This window comes from Hyperolius riggenbachi, chromosome 4 (genome assembly GCF_040937935.1).
Source record: "Hyperolius riggenbachi isolate aHypRig1 chromosome 4, aHypRig1.pri, whole genome shotgun sequence".
Taxonomy (NCBI): Eukaryota; Metazoa; Chordata; class Amphibia; order Anura; family Hyperoliidae; genus Hyperolius; species Hyperolius riggenbachi.
Genome location: NC_090649.1, coordinates 273,001,472 through 273,017,365, shown reverse-complemented (window position 1 = coordinate 273,017,365; position 15,894 = coordinate 273,001,472). Strand labels below are relative to the sequence as shown.

Sequence of the window (15,894 nt, the reverse complement as noted above, 5' to 3'; positions counted from 1 at the left end):
GCTCAACATAAAAGTTCACATAAAATAGAAGAATAGTAGTCCAGGTCGGTGATATACAGTCCCAGGATACACAACCAATCCACAAACAATCCACACAGGGTACTCTCACCGAATCAGATGCCTGATTATGTTACAGATCAGCAAAAAAGTCACATAAGAAAGATCTTTGACCACTTGCATACATTTGTATCTGGAACTCAGAAAAAATAAAGGCACATAGCGTAATCCAGCTTCTGAACAATGGTATAACTATCTCATGCACCCTCACACGTGTATAAGTGTTCAAGCTCGGCAGCCCTCCACCAGCAATATCGTAAAACTGTTATACGCTCACCAGATGGACATGCTGATCATGCAGAAGACCAGCTAACAGCGCTTATCATGTCCTTGATCGTCCGGACTCCTCTTAAAATATGCAGCTCCTTAAAAACTTAAAACAAATGCTGCATAGCGTAATACTGCTTTATTTACAAAAGTTTAAAAGCATATCAGTATATTCACATTTAAGTTAAATTTAAACAATAGTGACATGGTTGATTATCACAATGTAAGGCCCCGTTCACACTGCACGCGTTTCCAGGCGCGTTTTGGAAACGCATGCGGGAGGCCGGCACGCACGACATCAGACAGTGCATAGAGTGCACTGTCTGATGTTCACACTGCATGCGTTCCGGACCTGTGCGGTCTGGGAACGCATGCTGCATGCATTTTTTGCAAAAACGCGTGGCTGTCCCATTCACTTTTCAGTGATGGGATCAGCCACGCAACGCACACAAACGCGGATGGCGTGCATTCGCATGCTTTGCGTTCCGCACGCATGGCCATCCGCGTTTGTGATGTGAACGGGGCCTAAACCACTTTTGCTGAAGTGTGAGGTGGGGAAACTGTAAAATTGATGGAATTTTCTGAGGGGGGGGGGGGGGGGGGAAACCCCAAAATGTTAAGAAGTGTTTTCAAACACAGTCCATGTTTTATATGATACTGTGTGCAGTACTGTGGACTGAGTACTCTCCTTTTCTACTTAGAGCAAACCCTACATCTTTTTTGAGGATATGTGCTGCTAGTCTGTGGAATGTGTGCAGGGTAATGTTTCCCAGTAAATCTGGCAACTGCATCAGTGCTTGTACTTGGGCCTTCATCTGATGGTCCCAGAAGTGTGGTAATTATTGTCTCCAGGAAAGAGAGATAGGTGCCACTGTTTTGGGACTACTGTATTTGTACAGTTCATATGAATTGAATATGCCCCATTGTATCAAGTAAATCGCAACTTTTTTGTAATAATATTTTGACCTACGTGTGTCCAGGTATGACTTCATAAGCTGATCATTTAAGTCCACACCTTTCATGTACTGGCTGTATTCATAAACACACAATGGCTTCTGTACACCATCTGTCCTGGTTGGTACATTTGCTGGTGGGTGTTTTGTAGAAAGCAAGTACACATCCTGTTTGTCTTTGTACTTTACAGTCAGCATTTCTTCACTATGAAAGCAATCTGATTGTACAATTCGACACCATACACCAGATTAATTTGCTTCACAATCATCCCAAAGAGCTCATCTGATAGTATAAGTTCCAGAAAATTAATTGGGGAGAAATTTTATGTCTGTGGATATTCCTGCCTGACCTGTAAATGGAGGTATAATGGTTGGTTCTAAATTTTTATTTTACAGGGAAAATGCTGATAAAATGTTCCCACCATATTTTAAATTAAATACAGTTTAAAATAAGATGTTATAAAAATAAATAAAAATTAAGAGTGTTTCTTCACTCACCAAACCCCTTAAAGTGTAACTGTCGGGCATAAAAATCAAAAATCAATTCTTTATTTTTATCTGGTAAACAAGTAATAAGGATACTAATCAGGCAATCTAAAAGTTAAAATCACTATTACTTTATTTGGTACGTTGCCGCACAAAGGAAGTTGCAGGGCATGCTGGGTTGTCCTTTTTTGCTTCTGTACATTAGTTTAGTCTGAGGGGAAATAAAGAAGCAAAAAAAAGACAACCCAGCATGTCTTGCGGCAACGTACCAAATAAGTGTCAGGTAAACTGGGGAATGATCATTTATAAACAAGAAAAGTAATAGAGATTTTAACTTTTGCATTGCCTGGTTAGCATCCGAATTACTTGTTTACCAGATAAAGATAAAGAATTGATTTTTGATTTTATGCCCGACAGTTACACTTTAAAACTTGTGTCCCCATGCAGGTTGAAATCACCATAAAACTGTGGAGCTCACTGACACAGGGCTTTGTCTCAGCTGTACCAACCCACATGAACCTTAAAATAGGGTAGCCATCTACAAAAGAAACAGACAGTGCATGACCATCTTATTGGTCTAATGCTGGGAGAGCAGTGCCTATTATTATTATTATTATTATTATTATTAATTTCTAAAGTTCCAATATATTCTGTGCCAGTGTACAGAGTAAGAAACAAACATGGGGTGCATCATAATACAGTACAGACAATGGTGTATGCTAAATATAGACATTGGTACAAAATACAGAATTGGTAATTACAGTGACAAATGTAACATGATTACATTCAGGTTCCCTTTAAAGGCTGTCCTGGGGAGTGGTGAGTCACAACCTTTAGTAAGGGATTGAGCAAAGTGATGTGTATGTACGTAAATATTACTGAGGCAGGCATGGTCTTTGCATCCATCACAGATTGGAGGGTCTTCATCCCTGTGTCAGTTATAGTAGACTGTAGACTCTTATTTGGAGAGAAGAGGACTACTATTTGGAAGCTAAAGAGTTATCAGTTTCCAAAAGCCGGGGTGACCTAAGATGAAGGAGAGAAGCCTATGAGATGAGAAGAGACCTCCTGAATATCTTATTGAGTCCCATACTCACAAGGAGTAGACAAGGATTGAATTCTGTAACTTGAAATGATCCTTAGGAAACGTCCATAGCAAATTTTGAAGGGAGATAGGATAAAGGCTTTCTGTTTCTATCTGGGTATTGGGGAGGGGCACATTGGCCTTGGCAGAGGGAGAGACTTTTTTTTTTATAATTTAGAACACAGGAAATAGATACAAGTAAATATATCTTCAAGCCTCACATGTAAATTAATGCTCAAGTATCAAATGGAAAAAAAATTATATGAACTATAAGAGTCTGCTAATTGTTCTGTTTTGCTGATGGTATATTTAAAGTCAGAATGCAATGACATCTGGAAAAGGGCTATAGGGTAGAGGTTTTCTGGTTAGAAATGAAAATAACACATTGTTGGTGTAGGCCACTACTTTATATATCTTATCTTTGGTGCAAGGCCATTATGTTTCTGGTTGCATTGACTGTTCCTAGTAGAGTTTCCAGTAAAAGTTGAAACATCTGTGGTGAAAGCACAGAGCTCTGGCATGTGCCATTGAGTATGTTGAACACTTCAGATTGAGTTGGGCAGGAAGTGGTAATGTTTTGGTCAGAAATGTATAGCCCATCATCAGTTTTTGTAAAACCCTTTTGATAGGCGTGAACCCAAAACCCACCTTTCCCTCAGCCACTGCATCAGTTGTAAAGCTCTTGGTGGTGTTTTCTCGGGAATTGCTGCCATGAATAAAACTCACAGTGTTTGATTTGATTACAGAAGGGAAGAAGGAGAAGAATTAGAAGATGAGTCTGGCGCTATAATGTAAAAGTAAAACAAATTTGCATTAAACAGTAATATGGGCTAGTATTGCACACATCCCATATTGTCACTCCTTTTTTTTTAGGCATTATCATAATGTTTGTAACCTTCATAGATTGTGGGAAAGGTCCTGCTTCTGACTGGGTCTCAAAAGCTTAAATGTGCCATAAACTGATCAGAAATAGATTTAATAATTCAAGCTCATTAGTAAGTGAGGGCTGGGGTGTTTCTCAGGTTTTACTAATTTAAGTGCAGCAAGTGTCCATTCTGGTGTGATAGGAGATTGGAGTTTCTTATTGCTAAGGGATCGAGCCTGTCCAATCTCACCTGAGAGAAGTGTTTCCCTATAGCCTCCAGCCTGAAAGAGGATCAGCTCATTTCGGTGCAATCATTTGGGCGCCGCCATAGTCTGTAATGAGAATTAAAGCTCTAGCGTCCCTCAGTGACTAATTTGAGCGTGGGCCATTGCCTGAGCTCTAATTAAGAAAAACAAACAAACAGGTCATTTATCCGCCAGCAATGGAATTTATCAATTTCGTCCCTATCTTTACACAACTCTTTTTCCCCCCTTTCAATCACATTTTGTGATTTGTGTTCATTCTGTTGTTTTTGAATCCGATTACAAAAAAGAGATACCATTTATATTTTTGTTGTATCTGTCCAATAGCTCATAGTATGCATAAATTTAAAGTCTGTAATGAATAGCGGAGATGCCGCCGCGCGGTCTGGCGGCGGGGCGGCTGTCTCCGCGTTCAGACCGGCGGTTTCCGCACAGCAGCATGTGTCTGGTTTGCCTGGGCCTTCTAGTGCACACAGATGGAGAGCTACGCGCGCTAGAAGACAGGACCTTTATGCCAGCAGGAGAGGTATCAGCTGATCCCAGCGGAACTCCTGATTGGCTGAGTGGCTGGGGGCAGCGCTGCGGAGCGCTGTAGTATATATAGATCTTGCTTGTCAGTTGCTGGTTGTCTGCCGTTGCGAATACTTACGTGTGAGCACTCAGACCTCAGCCAGATCCTACAGTGTGTTAGAACCAGTTGGAACTGGGAATTCACACTTAGCCAGATTCCGCTCTTGTCATTTACTTTGTTAGTACTGTGTTATACTTTAGACCAGTTCCAGGGTGTTGAGACCAAGGAACTCACACCCAAGCATAGGATTACTGTGTCATTACTGTGTTATACTTTAGAGCAGTTCCAGGGTGTTGAGACCAAGGACCTCACACCCAAGCATAGGATTACTGTGTCATTACTGTGTTATACTTTAGACCAGTTCCAGGGTTTTGAGACCAAGGACCTCACACCCAAGCTTAGGATACTGTGTTATTCTATAGACTAGTTCCCGGGTGTCCAGACCAAAGACCTCACACCTCAGACTAGGATTGTGCTTGATATCTGTTATGACCTTTGGCTCTGTTGACCTCTCTCTCGCTTTCTGATTCGGTACTTCTGCCTATCTGTCTACCAGTTGCCAACCTTGCCTGTACCCGGTCAGCCTTCTGTCTCTGTACCTTATCTGCTCGTGTGTTGCCGACCTGGCCTGTCGGACCCTTCTGACTGTCACTCATCCCTTGAGAGATCAGTCTGTCTGTACTATCCTTGACACTAATCAACCAGGTGTCAGTTAGCTGCAAGGACCTCCTGCTCCTCAGAGAGTCCTTCCTGCAGTTCAGCCAGTGGCCTCTACTCCATAGGAGTCCACTGGCTGCAGTACAGTCTGATTCCCAATCCATCTGGGAATCCTTGGCTGCATTACAGTCTGATTTCCAGTCCATCAGGGAATCACTGGCTGCAAGATTATCTCCTCCTCTCAAGGAGATAGTCCCTGCACAGCCAGAGGCTGCCTGCCCCTCAGGTGGTCACTGGCTGCAGTAATATCTATGTCTCGCTCCACGGGAGATAGCCTTCCAGTTGCACCAAGCACTTACACTTCTTTAGGTGTCCAGAGGTTAGTCATACTTGTATTATTGGTGATTCTGCAGATCATCCATAATCAGGTATACATCTGTATTGTTGATGATTCTGCAGATCATCAATGATCAGATACTTTCTGTGTGCTGACACCAATCGTTACACTCACACTCTCGTTCTTATATAATTATTATAAATATGTAATTACTGTCCGATAGATTGGATTTTGATTGTAGTGAAGTTGGATACTATTTGTAGGTCAATATGTATTATTTCCTTTTTTGTTTCTTAGGCCCGGTTCACATCTGCGTTTTTTTGCGGAACGTAACTGGAACATAGACTGTACAAATGGAACGGATGTGAAAGGATCCAATTTTAACCTATTGGACCGTTCACATGCAGGTCCCGGACCGTTCTGCCCAGCAGAACGGAACTGGACAAAAAATGCTGCAGCATTGGGGCAATGGAAAACAGAAAGTTTGTTCACACTAGTGAAGAAACAGACCAATCCACGGGGGATGCAAACCTGAGCGGCAGGAGGGGGAGGGAGGGAGGGGGCAGAAGCCGGGCGGGTGTGTGAGGAAGGGTAAAATACACACCTAATGCTCTTTTGAAGCCGGCGGTAGAGGCTTCCGTCTTCTTCGGCGTCATGTGACTAGTCACATGACGTGCTGTGTAGTCAAAGCTGAAGAAGAGGAAGCCTCTACCGCTGGCTGCAATTAGGTATGTATTTGCCGGCAACCTGAGTGAAAACTGATCCGATGGATTGTTGATCAGATCCGTTTTCACTTTCTGTTTGGCAGTGTGCACAGAGCCATCCGGATCCGGTGAAGCGGAGACCGGATCTGCTCACCGGATCGATTTGGCTCACAAACGCAGATGTGAACTGGGCCTAAATCTATACCAGTATACGTGACTGTGTTATTTCAAATGTATATCTACCTTAGAGTTTAAGATGTAGACAGGGGTAACATATCTAGTAATTTATATGAAATGTGTCCCTCATAAAGCAACAGAAGGAGATCTGCACTAATCCCCTATTAGAAATGGCGAAAAAGATGCAAATAATTCTGAGTTGATGCAGAAATATGCACATTGTGTTAGCAAATGTATGCATCTTGAAAATGGACCACTTTATTGAGATGTGATGATTGGTCCATGTTTATACTGCATACAATTTCCCAAACTCAAATGCAACTTGGCTTTTCTTAATATTGTTGAAATTATTACCTGATTCAGATCAGCTAATTTCGGTGCAATCGTTTGGGTGCCGCCATAGTCCGTAATGAGAATTACAGCTCTAGCATCCCTCAGTGACTAGTTTGAGCGTGGACCATTGTCAGAGCTGAAATTAAGAAAAAAAATTACGTCATCCCCGAGTTGCGACAACTCGGAGGGGGAATAGTATTTAATATGGCCCCAAGTTTCAGCGGGAGCAGGGTGAGCTGTCTTTTGACTTTACCCTGCACCCAAATTTGCCCATGGCCACTTAAAATGTACACAACTGATTACCTTTTGTTTTGCGGGAAGTTAAAAGGCTGTTCCTGAAGCTGAGTACTGCTCTTGCATGTAGTCCCATTCCCTCTTCATATAGCTGAACATACTGCCCGGCCAAGAGCGAGTAGCATATCTGTACAGCACTCACTCTAGATAAGACACCCAAATTGATCTCTACAGGTTGTTTTGGTTGATACCCCCAGCGGTATGGATTTCTCCATCCCTTTTTCCACCGTTACCACCAAGGGACAGAGAAATCTGTACCTGACGCCGCTCCCGCCGCTGTCCGTGCTCCCGCTCGCTCGTCCGCGTGCCCCTGCGCTCGTGCACGCAGCCGCCCGCTCGCCCGGAGATCAATGAACGGGAAAAACCTTACCCGTTCGTTGATCTAAGCCCCCCGCAATAATCAGCTGCTTCTACGAGAAGCAGCGCGGTCATTGTGAAAAAAAAGTTGCCCAGCCTCCCTGAACTTCGCACGAAACAAAAACTTACTGTGGCCAACTTGTGGCCAAATAGTAAAACTACACCCTAAAGCATTTTTCATATACAAATACATTAGTTATACATTAAAAATTAACTCATTACCTCCCAAACTCCCCAATTTTTTTTTGTGTAATTAAAAAAAAAAATACAATAAAAAAAAAAAAACATAAATAGTTACCTTAGGGACTGAACTTTTAAAATATTCATGTCAAGATGGTATAACACTGTTCCTTTATAAACTATGGGCTTGTAATAAGGGATGGACGCAAAACTGAAAAAAAAATGCACCTTTATTTCCAAATAAAATATTGGCGCCAAACATTGTGATAGGGACATAATTTAAATGGTTTTATAACCAGGACAAATAAGCAAATAAATTTCATGGGTTTTAATCACAGTAGCATGCATTATTTAAAAACTATAAAGGCCGAAAACTGAAAAATAATACATTTTTTCCCACATTTTTTCCTATTTTTCCATTAAAACACATTTAGAATAAAATAATTCTTGGCTTAATGTCCCACCTAAAGAAAGCCTAATTGGTGGCGAAAAAAACAAGATATAGTTCATTTCATTGTGATAAGTAATGATAAAGTTATAGATGAATGAATGGAAGAAGCGCTGAAAGGTGAAAATTGCTCTGGTGCTCAAGGGGTAAAACCCCTCAGTGGTGAAGTGGTTAAAATGTGTAAATTGCTTAAAAAGAACCTGAGCTGAAAATTAAAATTCAAAATAAACATAAAAAGTCATACATACTCCTGTGTAGTCTACTCATCAATCTCTTCTTCCTCTCGTGCATCCTGTTTGTCCACTGTGATCAATTTAATTCTCTGTCCTCCATTTTGAAAATGGCCATTATCCCCTAACAGCTTCCTGGTCAGCACACTGTTAAACTGTAATATCGCCCACTTGAACCATAGGAAAACATGGACATTACCTTGCCCATTCAGTTGTAACTGACAGCAGCTGATATATAACTTACAGCAACTGGTATATTTCAGTTCTGACAAAATCTTGTCAGAACTGGAAGGGATCACTGTAAGAAGAAAATGGTGAGCTTCTTAGAGGAACTGACAGTGAGGTAAGTATGTAATATTCATTTGCAGCTACATCATGTATTAATTTTAAATAATTTTACTCAGTTCACATCATAAATCGCCAGTGCTATTGCAAGTGCTGATCGATTTATACTGTGATTTTTACAGCGCTTTTCACTTAGAAAAACGCTTTTCTAAGCGATTTTGCTCAGGGATGATTTTTTTTTCACTTCCTGACGTCAATCAGAAAGTGAACTCTTTAACTCTTTAAGATGGCTCAATTAATTTCCGACCTGTCCGATCTCCCTTCCGAACGATTCACCACTCGATTTCTCATTAAAGTGAATTGAAAAAGATAAGAAAAACGAGCGGAAGATAACAGAATCAAGCGGGCAAAATGATCGGGCATAGAATCGAGCGCCAGAATTGACCCGTGTATTCCCAGCATTACCGTGATAGGAAAAGTTCTAATTGACTTTTAAACATTGTATGTGTGGTCTGCACATTTGTTTGTTTACTTTCAAAGGTTTGTATTGGTTCTTGAGATAAAAACAGCCCAATTAGACAGCTCCATAGCTCTAAAACACTAGAGCAATATAACAGCAGATAATACAAAAATAGTGAGAAAAAGAAAATAACATTGCGTACACAATGCGAATTGCCTGCGTATTTGTTTTTCTAGCAAGAGATTTGCCACACTTATTACCACCTTCACAGATCACTTTGCTTCTTAATATTAAGTTCCTCTTGATTTTCCGATGTAAAGCCTTTAATAATGTATGCCAAGCTTGTATCAGATCTGACAGATGTATTTGTGTAAGTGATTCCTCATGAATAAGCTCTAGCTTCTGTACTCTTTCAGTTCATTTGTTAATTACTCTGGAAATCTGTTGAATCATAACCCATTGGATCACACATTTGTGTGCTTCCCAGAGACTCATCTCTGAGGCTTCCTCATTGTCATTGTACCTAAAATAGTCTCTAATTGGCATTACTATATTGAAGATCTGCCTCTTTATATGCTAAAAAGTGGGAATTAAGAAGCCAGTCTTATCTGAGCCTATAAAATTGCAGAGTCACGAGGCACACGGTAACTGAGGAAAGGTCAGAGTATAGTCTCATTCCGGTTTTGGTGTTTAGAAAGCCATCTTTAAGTCCCTTCAGGAAATAAACTTGAACACATAATCAATATACAAGTAAATTTACTAAATTTTGTAGTGCTTTGTATTAGGATTTAACAATCAAAGCTAACCAAAGCTACGTCCCTAAAAATCCCCCCGACACCCCCCACCCCACCCAGAGGATTCAAGCCCTAAAGCCTGGTACATACTGTGCAATTCTCACTTCACAATGGTGTTGATTTCTTAACGTGCTGGCAGGCACTAGAAAAAAAAGTGATCCAAAAACCTGTACAGAATGTTGGACAAAAAAGTGGCCGCCATTCTGAGAAAAAACTTTGCAATCCTCATCTGTTAAACCTTACTTTGGCTTCCCATTTTTTAAGCCTACATTTACATTAATTAGTTGTGTACAGCATTTTATGTATTGCATATCAGTACTGATAATGTATTGACTGGCTGCCTCCTGTAGCTACTCTTCCAGTTGGGATGAGCGTGCAATTTAGTGAACAAAGACTGAGGATTTATAGCAATCTTCAAAACACGGAGTGTACAGTGGAAAACGACCCTAAAACACTTTTTCAGAAGTGTACGAATGCTCCAGGGTCTCCCTGTTTCAGCTTCTTTGCCACTAATGCTGGGCTAAAAGTGCCCATGGACGTGAACAAGCACATCTAAACTGTATATGCACAAGTTCATATACTGTGCATTAGTAGTAATAGAAAGTGCTCGTGCATTGGCCTACTCAGTTCAGATGTACTTATTCCTGAACCCTGGGCATACGCAATTTGTGAACTCGGGAATGCGTCAAAGTACCAGTACATACACTAATTCAAGGCAGCAGGCATGCCTGCTCTAGTGGATCAGAGTTATAAGATTAACAACCCTGGAGTCCACAGCCACCTCTGGCATGGTGTTTCAAGATAAACGAATGTACCACTATCTGTAATTGAACACTCTTTTCTGTACATAGTTATTTTGGTTGAAAAAAGACATACGTCCATCGAGTTCAACCAGTACAAAGTACTTGTATTTAGGAACCTTTTAAGATGCCCAGCGAATGTCACCAATGGATGAGACAGAGTTAGCTCCAATGATAGTGACATCTGCTCTATTATTAGTTAAGTCATCTCGGTGTCCCAGATATATTTAGTTTTATTTATTTCCCATATGTACATAGTGTCAATAGATAGTGAAGTACTTTACAAAGCTTATAGAACTATTCTCATTTGTCCATATCTCAAGAGAAGCTTCCAATTCACTGTTTCCACCCAGGGCCGGGCCGAGGCATAGGCTGGAGAGGCTCCAGCCTCAGGGCGCAGTGTAGGAGGGGGCGCAGAATTCATTCAGCTGTCATTCCTAATTGTGTATGAAGCAGAAAGAAATAAGAAAAAGGGATACATAGCAGTGACTGCAAGCCAGATAACTAGATATTAAGGTGTTGGGGAGGTTGTGGGCCCTGTGGCCCTCTTAGTCTAATAGCAATCAGTGTGTGACAGCTGGGGTGGGAGGGATGGAGGGGCGCACTTTGGTGTCTCAGCCTTGGGTGCTGGAGGACCTTGTCCCTGCTCCAGACCACCAAGGTGACATATGAAACTGTAGAGCTGCAAGGCAAGATTACTGACTGCTTATCCACAGGGACAGTTTTAGGTACCATGGCACATCGGCAAAAAATGAAAGTGGGGCATTTTACATTCACTGTACTGATAATAAAGTGGCATTTCATGGATTATGCACGCAATCTAATAAATTGAGTAAAACCCTTATGCTAAAAAAGCAACAAACTTTACCATAATTTTCTCAGTCCCCAGTACCGGTATAATCATGTCCAACTATAATGTCATCCAGTATATATAGTGCAGCCATAATGCCTTACTATAAGACAGGCCAGCAGACAGAGATGAAGATGATAGCAGTGGATTGGAGGCAACCCTCCAATGCTACTCAGAAAATATACCGATTAGTCCATGCTAATATGCAGACCCTATGTTGGGATGGGAGATGGATGGATGGGATGGGATGGATTGGGATGGGGGTGGGTGGTTAAGGTGAGGTATCAGGAAGGGGGGTTTTAAGGTTAGGCATTGAGGGGGGGGGGGAACTGGGGGCTGGTTAGGGCTAGGCATTAGAGTGGGTAGGGTTCTGTGTGAGAGTAGGGTTAGGTTTAGCTATAATAAAGTATCGGTAACATATACTGATATTTAACTTATGAAAATGAATACCGTAAAATAGTAGAATAACAGTAAATGTTACCGATATTCTACTACCGGCTATATCCCGGCACACAAATTTCCTGGCCCCTTTACTTCACATATGCACAGTCAAGGAGCTAGCAGCTCTGAACAGTTGCCCGATTTGCTTGGTTCTGGTTACTATTATAATTAATAATAATCAAAAAAATCTGAAATTGTTGTTTTCATTGTCTTTTCTTGCTATAATTTTTTCTTACTGCTAAGTAAATGCATGTAGCAAATAGCTTATAATTTGGTAAGTTATTGAAGTTGTTGTCAAATATGCATTGTATATTTACAGAATAAGTGAACAATGATACAAGCCAGTGTTGAAGAGTCACACAAAGAAAGTGCTCTATCATAGCAACAGTATCCAAGAGAGGTAAGACAGGTCACTAGTGGTAAGATCAATTACTTTACCATTGAATAAAAATGAATGTCTTAATGACCTGCAACATTCTCAAAACTATACTGCAGTCAAGGCTAAATAAATTAATGTAACAAATTACAGTAGGGCTGTCACTATTTATACAGTAAAATATAAACATGTATGTGTATAGCCAGCTGACATGAGACCTTCCGTAGACTTCTGCATAATGTGTGGATTGCAGGAAAACCATTGGGTTTTGCATCAGACTTCAGTTGCAGGAACAAAACCAATGGACTCCTGGGGTTCACCCAACTGAGGTGGCATGTGTTGATCCATTGTACTTTAGAGGAAGGGATAAAGCTACACAGCTGCATGCGTGCAGGGAAGTCAGGACTTCCTGGTTGCAGCTCAGCTGAGTTAGCGAGTTCATGATATGGGGATTGCCTGATAACGGGTATTTGTTCTTGCCAGTTGCTTGAGAAGTCAAGAAACCGGGCTTAAAATTAACACCGTAGATGAAATGCAGAGCAGTGTGCAGCACAAACAACTTACAAAGCCTCTGAGCACTGGCCCTCTTCACTTCCTGTGTCCTTTCTGTATGGCTCTGATGCTTGCACGTGATCCGATCCAGGTCAGTTGAAATGTTTGGCGTCGTACAAGGATGCAGCACAGTAGCTGGCAGAAGTGAAGATGATCGGTGCTCAGAGGTTTTGTAAGTTGTTTCCACTGCACACTGCTCTGTAACATTTATTTATATTTTATTTATTTATTTATTGTATTTATAAAGCGCCAACATATTACGCAGCGCTGACATTATAGAGGAACACCCCCATTCTTGCCACGCTTGGTTGAGACTGCTGGATGCACGGGTTCTGGATTACCTAGACTTTATTGTATAAGCCTGTAACCCTCTAAAAGAGGGTCCCAAAAGTTTTGCTAATGTATTTCTATGTGTGAGGTAACTTTAGCATCTAAGGCTGGGCAGCACGGTGGCGTAGTGGTTAGCTCTCTCGCCTTGCAGCACTGGGTCCCTGGCTCGAATCCCAGCCAGGGCACTATCTGCAAAGAGTTTGTATGTTCTCTCCGTGTCTGCGTGGGTTTCCTCCGGGCACTCCAGTTTCCTCCCACATTCCAAAAACATACGGATAAGTTAATTGGCTCCCCCTAAAATTGGCCCTAGACTATAGTACTTACACTACATAATATAGACATATGGCAATGGTAGGGATTAGATTGTGAGCTCCTTTGAGGGACAGTTAGTGACAAGATATATATATATATATACACACTGTACAGCGCTGCGTAATATGTCGGCGCTATATAAATACTAAATAATAATAATAAGGCTAAGTTTCGCCTTGGATACTTGTCTGTGGAACCAAAATGGCGCATGGGAGAGGAGTGGAGGCGTTGTAATGGTCACATATAGTGTTGCTAAGCGACCAAAGCACACAGAGCAGTGGAACTTTCCAGAAGTCCCGCGTGGCCTGTCAGATCGCTACAGCACAGGTGCTGAGGGGCAGAGCTAGAAGGGTGTAGCCGGAGGGAACTGGCTAGAGTCAGCCAGAGTGCGCCAGAGAGCGGAACTTAGGAGAGACAGGAGCAGCGGTGAGGAGCGAGAAAGGAGGTCACAAGGAGAACGGTTGTAGCAGTCACCCCGGAAACTAAGAGGGGACCCGGCAGCCACGCAGAGACTACAGTGGAGCAAGTAAGGCAGAGGCAACCCGGCCAGACAGTGACTGGAGACCAGAGGCAGCGTGCACAGAGTCCATCCGAGCTAGTCCGGACAGAAAGGACCCCGGCAGCCAGATGAGTATTAGGCCTGATATCCAACTTCAAGTTACAGTGTGTGTTCAGTTAGTAGCCAGTGTTCAGCGGGGGCTTGCTAAAATAGAAATATAGCAACCTAGAACCTGAAGAAGCCAAGTCTGTTCAAAGTGCTGTTACTAGAGACTGTTTGTGTGCAAAAGCTTTAAAGATACAGAGACCTTGTGTTGATGATACAGTTGTTGATGCAAGATAGAGCTGCCCAGCTAGAGTGAAGAAATCTTCTTCCGCTTATATAAAGTGTATTTAGTGTAAAGGCCTTGCTGTCACTAAGAGACATTAACAGCCTCCATAAGTACCCCGCAAAGCTGATAAAGCCCCCCCCCCCTGCCGCTTGCATTAAGTCCTGTTATAGAGACATTGTTCATGTCAAGTCTGTTTCAAGTCAAGAGTTGAATTTCATGTGTTCTTCTGTGCTATGTTCTGAAGTGTTACTGAGAATTTGATACAAGAAGTGAACCAAAGTGTGATTTATGCATATTACCTAAGTACACGGTCCTAAGGAAACCGGAAACTACTAAGGCCGCGAGAGTAAAGAGAACCTGTCAGTATTAAAGAAGATAAGTGGAAGGAGGAGGAGTTGCATTGCGTCTTGTGATACTAAAAGTGTGCTACAGTAAGAAGTGAACTGACTTCTGACCAAAATACAGAGTCAACTTACCTGGAGTACACATTTTGCAACAACTCTAAATTAGAGCTCATTCAGCCTAAAGGTCAAAGTGCACGAAAAGAGAGTTATATTGTGGGAGAGTAATTTGGGTGGCATAGCTGGGTGTATTGGTCACTTTATATTTTATTTTATTTACTTTTATTTTCCTAATCCTTTTTGATTATTTGATCTATATTTTGTTTTGTTTGTTATTTTGGGAGGCCCTATCTAGACAGGTGTTAAGTGTAAAGTGGGTTTGTGGTAGATTATCAAGGGTAAAGAGTCTAAGTGATCTTTGAGCAAGGTGAACATCCTTTTTGGGGTCAACCAACAAACTATGCAACTATATAGTACCATCTTTAACAACTGTCACGAGTTCCCCCAAGGTTTTGCTGAGCAATATAGCTTGGACTTGGTTAGAAGGGACTGAGAACTGTTTGGGAACTGAAAATTGCTCAGTAGACCATCCCCTTTCCCAGCCCACGCCCCAACAGTGGTACTATAATCCGATAATAATAATCCGAACATTTGTACTGTGAGGTAAACATGCTGTAAAATGATTGATTATTGTATGAGAGGACCTTTGTAGCTCAAACCTTATATATAATTTGTATGTAACTTAACTTTCCTATTCCGCAGCATTTACCCGTGCACCGGCTGTGAAGACTAGGAGATTGTGTATTTTGACCTGTGATGTGCAAGGGAGGTGTATTGTGTTGTTGAAGTGTTACGGGTTGATTGAAGCTACCATTGACCACCGTTAGGTCACAAATAAATCTTTGATAATTTCATCTGAGTCAGTGTCGGGTGGATTCCTCTCAGCCGGAGCCCAGTGCTAACGGATAAATCGGGTTACAAGCCTAAATTACTAAGACAGCTCTAGGAATGACATAAATCCTACATTTCACTGAAAATTGTACAAAGACAACAGATTCTGAAACTGTAAGATATTATCGCTGCTTAAAAACTATTTTGAATTTGATTCCACTTATATGGTTATAAAAAGTTGCATTGTGCATGTTTATCGCTAAGTTGCATCACTTCTTCTTTTAGCAATATTCTGTAAACACCTGGCAACTGAGTCGGCCAATTGGGGTACTCTTACAAGTGAAAAGTTGTTCAGTTCTTTGCTTGATA

General features: G+C 41.5%; 1 long non-coding RNA gene across 7 annotated transcripts in view; it reads left to right on the top strand.

Moving 5' to 3' along the window:
* Nucleotides 1-15,894, top strand: part of LOC137503787 (uncharacterized) — a 105,277-nt gene that overhangs the window by 83,412 nt on the left and 5,971 nt on the right. For 6 of the 7 annotated variants that reach the window (XR_011019337.1, XR_011019333.1, XR_011019335.1 and 3 more), the window contains 2 exons: nt 12,213-12,293; nt 15,397-15,508. This is a non-coding gene — a long non-coding RNA (uncharacterized lncRNA). Of the gene's footprint in view, nt 1-12,212; nt 12,294-15,396; nt 15,509-15,894 lie in introns of those variants that run through there. The other variant, XR_011019331.1, reaches the window with a different exon arrangement.